The sequence below is a fragment of the Pseudoliparis swirei genome, chromosome 20 (genome assembly GCF_029220125.1).
Source record: "Pseudoliparis swirei isolate HS2019 ecotype Mariana Trench chromosome 20, NWPU_hadal_v1, whole genome shotgun sequence".
NCBI lineage: Eukaryota > Metazoa > Chordata > Actinopteri > Perciformes > Liparidae > Pseudoliparis > Pseudoliparis swirei.
In genome coordinates this window covers 3,143,668-3,151,167 of record NC_079407.1, presented here as the reverse complement: position 1 = coordinate 3,151,167, position 7,500 = coordinate 3,143,668, and positions in this window count along the sequence as shown.

The window sequence follows — 7,500 nt, the reverse complement described above, 5'->3', positions numbered from 1 at the left end:
TGCAGCAGCTGACGTCATCCATCAAACCGGCTGACTCCTCTGAGCCCGACAGGAAGCTGCTGCAACAGAGCAGTTGTGTGTGTGTGTGTGTGTGTGTGTGTGTGTGTGTGTGCGTGTGTGTGTGTGTGCGTATGTGTGTGTGAGGATAAGTGATTTTGGTTGGAGGCTTTGGAGGCTCAACCAGCACATGTCACTCAGGCAGCTGCAGCTCAGCGGGGATCCAGAGATCTGCAACAGGGTGCACAAAACACACACACACACACACACACACACACACACACACACACACACACACACACACACACACACAGCTTGTGAGACTGCCTTTACTCGCCAGTCTGGATGAAGCTGATTTCCTTTGGAAGTGAGGCTGCAGTGGTGTGTGTGCGTGTGCGTGTGTGTCTGTGCGTGTGTGTATGTACGTGTGTGTCTGTGTCTGTGTGTGTGTGTATGTGCGTGTGTGTCTGGGTGTGTGTATGTGCGTGCGTGTGCGTGTGTGTATGTGCGTGTGTGTCTGGGTGTGTGTGTGTATGTGCCTGTGCGTGTGTGTGTGTGTATGTGTGTGTGTGTGCGTGTGTGTCTGGGCGTGTGTGTGTGTGCGTGTGTGTATGTGCGTGTGTGTGTGTGTGTGTGTGTACACAAGTCTTTCAGCTCGTACGTGTTATTCGTCATGAATAATAAATCCATATTCTCCGTGTTGGGAGGGAGACGTTCGTATTAATTTGTCCCTGATGTCCCGTTTGCTGATTCTTGAGCCAATCAGAACGGAGGAAGTTGTTTGTTGACTTCAAAGACTTCCAAACGTGAATTTATATCACTAAACTCCGTGATGTCATACTTCACACGAGGAACACGAGACACGTCATGAAACAGAGATGATTAGAGATTCATAAATGATGTAAAGTCATTCGGGCTGAGCACGTTAACGCGTTAATCTGGCGTTAACGCATCAATTAATTAACGCCGACAATTATTTTATCGCGCGTTAACGCAGGTTTTATTATTTATTTTATTATTGTAAAAGTGTGTTGCTCACAGGCTTTTATTTTGTAAAAGTCTGCTACTGATTGCTGCGGAACCGGAAAAGAAAGTCATTCGCGGTTTAACAAACATGGAGAATCTCAACAAATGACGGCAGGTATGAGACTCAAGACACACGTCACACGGAGAATACACGAGCTGGATGAAAGGAGAGGACTGCAAAGCGACAGCTTCACAACGTGCTGCTGCTCTCTGGGGACGACTGGACATCGGGGGACCAGACGTCCTCTTTCCCCGGACATGTCCTGCTTCTGAGACCTAAAGAATGCGTCCGGCAGGGATTCCAAAAACGTCGGGATTTTGCTTCGTCGGATATTTGTGTTTCTCTGGGTTTTCATAAACTAGGATTTACCCCTTACAAGTTTTGGAAATGGTATCTCCCTTCTTGCGTGAGCTCTGACAGAATAGAGAGCAGTCATTGGTCGACCGATCTCAGAGTTGCCAGATACACGATAATTATCCTCCAAATACAACCATTTTGAGCCTTTGGTACGATACTTCACCATTTCCAACCTGGCAACACGGAGCACCTCGCCGCCTCCACTAGTTCATTGTTGTTTGTGCTGTAAACTACGACCAGCGCCGCCGCTCCCATAGCGCACTACGCGCTGTGCGGAGGGCACCACGTCCTGAGGGGCTCCACAAAATAGGCAACTAAAAAATCCTCATAGTTATAATAATTATAATGCCGATATTATTTCAGTCTAGAAATATTAGGCACCTTTTAGGCATGTATATCACAAAACAGGCAGAACAAGAGAGATGTTTAATCTCAGCCGCCCCCCCCTGAGACGAAGTGTCCTCTTTTTCACAAACTCAAATCTGGTCACCCTACTGGACATCACTCGGTAACCACAATGACCTCGGAGTTACTGAGCATTATATTGATGAGAAGTGGGCGCTGCATTCACACGCCCTGACTGATGAACACAGAGGAGACACATGATGCTGAAACGTGCGCGGGACACTTTACTGAAGTTGCACAGCAGTGGAATGTGACAAATAAAGTCACCACACTGAGCACAGATAGTGCACCAAATATGATCCCTGCTGCGAGACGACTGCTTTTGATCATGACCCTGCTTCAGTCTCCAGCGTTCTGTCACAGTGTCTCTGCATAACTGCGTTGGACAATGTCCTGACAGATTTTATGGCACTTTAGTTCATATGGCAGTACATTTAAAATAAGTGTCAAGTTCTAGGAATTGACAAACTGCACTGAAAGTGTTTTCTGGTGTCTCACTCTAACAGGGACAACTAATGTTATTGCACTTTCATTCATATGGCAGAACATTTAAATAGAAGTGTGCTATACACTACTTTTGAATTAATTATTGGATTTTACGTATACAAATGCGATTAATCGTGATTAATCAGGGAAATCATGCGATTAATCGAGATAAAAAATTTTAAGCGTTGCCCAGCCCTAAAAGTCAAATCTTTACGTTTGTCTCTTCCTTCCGGAGCTGGAGGCTTTTGTTTGTTATTGTTTTGGTGTTGCTCCTCCTCCTCCTCCTCCCTCGGTCTCCCGGCTCCGCGTCACACAGCAGTAATAACCAGAAGCAACAACACAGTCAAACGCAAGGCACGCAGGGCCGAATGCTGCCCGCCACGCACGCGGCGGCTTGAAAGACATGATTGCCTTTTCTTAAAATAAAATGTAAGAAAAAAAAATCCTGTGCTTTTATTTTGAAGTCAAACACAAGGCCCGCAGGGCCAGATGTTGCACGCCACGGCCGCGGCGGCTTGAAAGACAAGATCGGCTTTTCTTTTAAAAAATGTCATTAAAAAAAATCCTGTGCTTTTATTTTGAAGTCAAACACAAGGCCCGCGGGCCGGATGCTGCACGCCACGCCCGCGGCGGCTTGAAAAACCTGATCGTCTTTCTTAAAAAAAATGTAAGAAAAAAAATCCTGTGCTTTTATTTTGAAGAATTAAATCCTGTGCTTTTATTTTGAATTCAAACACAAGGCCCGCGGGCCGAATGCTGCACGCCACGCCCGCGGCGGCTTGAAAAACCTGATCGTCTTTCTTAAAAAAAATGTAAGAAAAAAAATCCTGTGTTTTTATTTTGAAGAATTAAATCCTGTGCTTTTATTTTGAATTCAAACACAAGGCCCGCAGGGCCGAATGCTGCCCGCCACGCATTCTGCGGCTTGAAAGACATAATTGCCTTTTCTTAAAATAAAATGGAAAAAAAAATCCTGTGCTTTTATTTTGAAGTCAAACACAAGGCCCGCAGGGCCAGATGTTGCACGCCACGGCCGCGGCGGCTTGAAAGACAAGATCGGCTTTTCTTTAAAAAAATGTAAGAAAAAAAAATCCTGTGCTTTTATTTTGAAGTCAAACACAAGGTCTGCACGCCACGCCCGCGGCGGCTTGAAAGACATGATTTCCTTTTTAAAAATTTTTATGAAAAAAAATAATCCTGTGCTATTATTTTGAAGTCAAAAACAAGGCCGCGGCGGCTTGAAAGACAAGATCGGATTTTCTTTAAAAAAATGTAAGAAAAAAAATCCTGTGCTTTTATTTTGAAGGGTCATTTTTCTGCAGTGATCATGTGTCGCACGTCTGAAAAGTTGTCCTTTGTGACAACAAGTCATATGACACTTCAAGTTGACCCTTGATCTTGAAACAGAATAGAATAGAATGTTGTGACATCACTGATGATGTCACATCAAAGCCACTTTTCTGTGGGGAAACCTTTATATAGAGACCCAACTGCTCAAGGCACATCTTCAATCCTTTTTTTCTCCGGATCTTCACGGCAAGTTATTACTGACAACCAGCGCCAAAGTCATTAATACACCACAACCGTCTTGTTAAAGACTCACCACAGAAACCTTCAGGATACATATATCTCTCTGCGCCTCTCCACTTTGCTTCATGGATTGCGGAAATAACGAAAGACACGGCGCTGGCCGCCGTCACGGTCGTCGCCAGCAACGTCCTCGGGGCCGTCCTCAGGGCCGTCCTCAGGACAATCAACAAGACCTTCCACAGGACCATCCTCAAGAACTTCCTCAAGAACATCCTCAAGAACTTCCTCAGGAACATCCTCAAGAACTTCCTCAGGAATATCCTCAAGAACTTCCTCAGGAACATCCTCAAGAACTTCCTCAGGAACATCCTCAAGAACTTCCTCAAGAACATCCTCAAGAACTTCCTCAGGAACATCCTCAAGAACTTCCTCAGGAACATCCTCAAGAACTTCTTCAAGGCCGTCCTCGGCGCCGTGGACAAGGCCATCGTCAGAGGAGTCATCAGCGCTGTCTTAAGGACCATCAACAAGGCCGTCCTCAGGAACATCCTCAGGAACATCCTAAGGAACAATCTCAGGGCCATCCTCAAGAACTTCTTCAGGAACCTCCTCAAGGTCAATATCAATCTTGGGAATTTCCATTGTCTCACGAACATATAGCCCATCTGAAATGGGTTATTTTTCGTTCTGAAGATGAAATCCAGAGTCTGAAGATGCGTCTCGATGAGAAAACTGAGACAATTCACTTTCTCAAGGAAGAGAACGAAGATCTCTTTGAGAAGTCCCAAAGCTCAGAGACACTGGAAGAAAAGATCCAGACACTTGAAAGCCAAAACCAGGCCTTGCAGGACAAATGTGAGGCTCTTGAACAGAGGACTGTCCTGACAGGAGATTATTGGGAGACAACAATACAGAATTTGCTCTCAGAACGCCTTGCTATGACGGAAAAGTTTGAGGAACAGTTGGAGGAGCTGCTCGCCAAGACAAAGCGGTTGGAACTGGAAAATCAGGTCCTGACTCAGAAACAACAGAACCACGAGTCAGAGACCGAGCAGGTCCAGCAGCTCACAGCCCAAAACAAGATGCTGGAGGACGTCAGTCTCCAGCTCAAGAAGAAGAATCTAGGCTTCTTTGGGAGAAAGATGCAGGACAGAGACACAGAGTTGGACAAGATGAAGAATAAGATGGAGGTGAAGCAGAAGAAGATGGAGGTGAAGCAGAATAAGAAAAAAGGGAAGCAAGTGGTTGTGGAAAACCAAGAGGAGGAGACGGTGAGTGTTATTTCAGCCCCATGCACACAAGCGTGTGACCTGGAAAGAAAGAGCTGCGAGACACTGACAGTTAAGCCCAGAGTTCACTTAAGCCAACTGGAGGAGAAGATCCTCAGTCTCACTGAGACAATTGAGGCACAAAAGCAGCTGCTCAGCCAGAGCAACCAGTCCTGGCAGGACAAATATGACGTTCTTGAAGAGAAGAGCGCCCTGATGGCAAATGGCTTGGCGACGAGAATTAAGAATTTGCTCTCAGAATGCAAAGCTGTGGAGGAAAAGTGTCAGGAGCAGATCGACACGGCAGAGCGGTTGGAGCTGGAGAAGCAGGTCCTGGTTCAGAAACAACAAAGCCACGAGTCAGAGATCCAGCAGTTCACAGACGAAAGACAGATCCTGGAGGAGGTCTGTCTCCGGCTCAAGAGGAGGACTCTAGGCTGCTTTGGGAGAAAGATGAAGGACAGAGACACAGAGCTGGACAAGATGAAGAAAAAGATGAAGGGAGGAGAATAAAAAGTGGTTAGTCTCGTGGTAGACAGAAGGTGCTACACTGATGGAGGTAGATCCTCCATCAGTGTGTAAGTGACAGTGTGTGAAACAAAGCGCTGTTCATGGGAAGACTCCCAGGCTCTGGTAGCCAATGTTGATGTGTCCTTGGGCAAGACACTCGACTCCAAATTGCCCCCGTAGTTGATCTACGGTTTGTGAATGTAGTCCTGATGGGCAGGTGCTGCGCTGATGGAGGTAGATCCTCCATCCGTCATTCACACTGATGGAGGTAGATCCTCCATCAGTGTGTAAGTGACTCGACTCCAAATTGCCCCCGTAGCTGCGGCCGACTCCCGTTCCCCGTCGGGAGCCGGCCGCAGCAGCGACGGGTCACGGGGAACAGGGAGTTGGTCCCAGTGCCGACTCGTTCCCCGTAACCTGTCGGTCATCCGTCGGCGCCAAGGCCGACTCCCGTTCCCCGTGACCCGCCGGCGATGCGGCCGACTCCCGTTCCCCGTGACCCGCCGGCGATGCGGCCGACTCCCGTTCCCCGTCGGGAGCCGGCCGCAGCGGCGACGGGTCACGGGTCAAGTGAGTTGGTCCAAGTGCCGACTCCCTTTCCCCGTAACCTGTCGGTCATCTGTCAGCGCGAAGGCCGACTCCCGTTCCCCGTCGGGAGCCGGTTCCAGCGCCGACGGGTCACGGGGAACAGGGGTCGGCCATTGCCCCTGTAGTTGTACGACGGTTTGTGAATGTAGTCCTGATAGGCAGGTGCTGCGCTGATGGAGGTAGATCCTCCATCAGTGTGTAAGTGACTCGACTCAAAATTGCCCCCGGCGATGCGGCCGACTCCCGTTCCCCGTGACCTGTCGCCGCTGCGGCCGACTCCCGTTCCCCGTCGGGAGCCGGCCGCATCGTCGACGGGTCACGGGAGTTGGTCCCAGTGCCGACTCGTTCCCCGTAACCTGTCGGTCATCCATCGGCGCCAAGGCCGACTCCCGTTCCCCGTCGGGAGCCGGTTCCAGCGCCGACGGGTCACGGGGAACAGGGGTCGGCCATTGCCCCTGTAGTTGTACTACGGTTTGTGAATGTAGTCCTGATAGGCAGGTGATGCGCTGATGGAGGTAGATCCTCCATCCGTCACTTACACACTGATGGAGGTAGATCCTCCATCAGTGTGTGAATGACAAACGCTATTCATTCAACATTCAGTGGGTTTTATTACCCAGGTGCTCAGATCCCCCCCCCCCCCAAATACAAAATTCAAAATTAGATAAATATATTTCCTATTAAAACAATTGATTAATCCAAGTGGGTTTTTTAACCTGGTGCTCAGGTTTTTCCACACACAAAAAATCTATTGTTTTAATACTAAATATGTTTAACCAAGTGGGTTTTATTAACCTGGAGCTCAGGTCTTCCCACAAAAAAAAAACCTCCTCCGTGAACCGCCACCTTAACGTGGTGGAGGAGTTTGAGAGGCTCGTGATCCTGGGAGCGCCGACGGGTCACGGAGAACAGGGGTCGGCCATTGCCCCTGTAGTTGTACTACGGTTTGTGAATGTAGTCCTGATGGGCAGGTGATGCGCTGATGGAGGTAGATCCTCCATCAGTGTGTGAATGACAAACGCTATTCATTCAACATTCAGTGGGTTTTATTACCCAGGTGCTCAGATCCCCCCCCCCCCCAAATACAAAATTCTAAATTAGTTAAATATACAGTATTTACGATTAAAACAATTCATTAATCCAAGTGTTTTTTTTAACCTGGTGCTCAGGTTTTTCCACACAAAAAAATCTATTGTTTTAATACTAAATATAATATAATATATATTTAACCAAGTGGGTTTTATTACCCATGTGCTCAGATTCCCCCCAAAATACAAAATTCAAAATTAGTTAAATATATTCACTATTAAAACAATTGATTAATCCAAGTGG